We start from the raw sequence: 235 nt of genomic DNA on the forward strand, positions 1-235 counted from the left end.
CTTCTCCACTAGCTTTATCACAAAAGCAATATCTTAGGAAGTATTTCTCATTCCTAAAACGAATTAAGTTCAATCATGTTTAATTGTTTCCTATTAGTGTGCCTTGACTCAAATCCAATTTTCACAATGATTTTATAATTCAGTTTGGGGGTTCTTTAAAAATTAGAATCCAATTCATAGGTTTGGTTTTCCTATTTAATTTCAGTTTAAAAACAAGTTTCTAAAGAAATTTCGG

Source organism: Morus notabilis, unplaced genomic scaffold (assembly GCF_000414095.1).
Source record: "Morus notabilis unplaced genomic scaffold, ASM41409v2 Scaffold436, whole genome shotgun sequence".
NCBI lineage: Eukaryota > Viridiplantae > Streptophyta > Magnoliopsida > Rosales > Moraceae > Morus > Morus notabilis.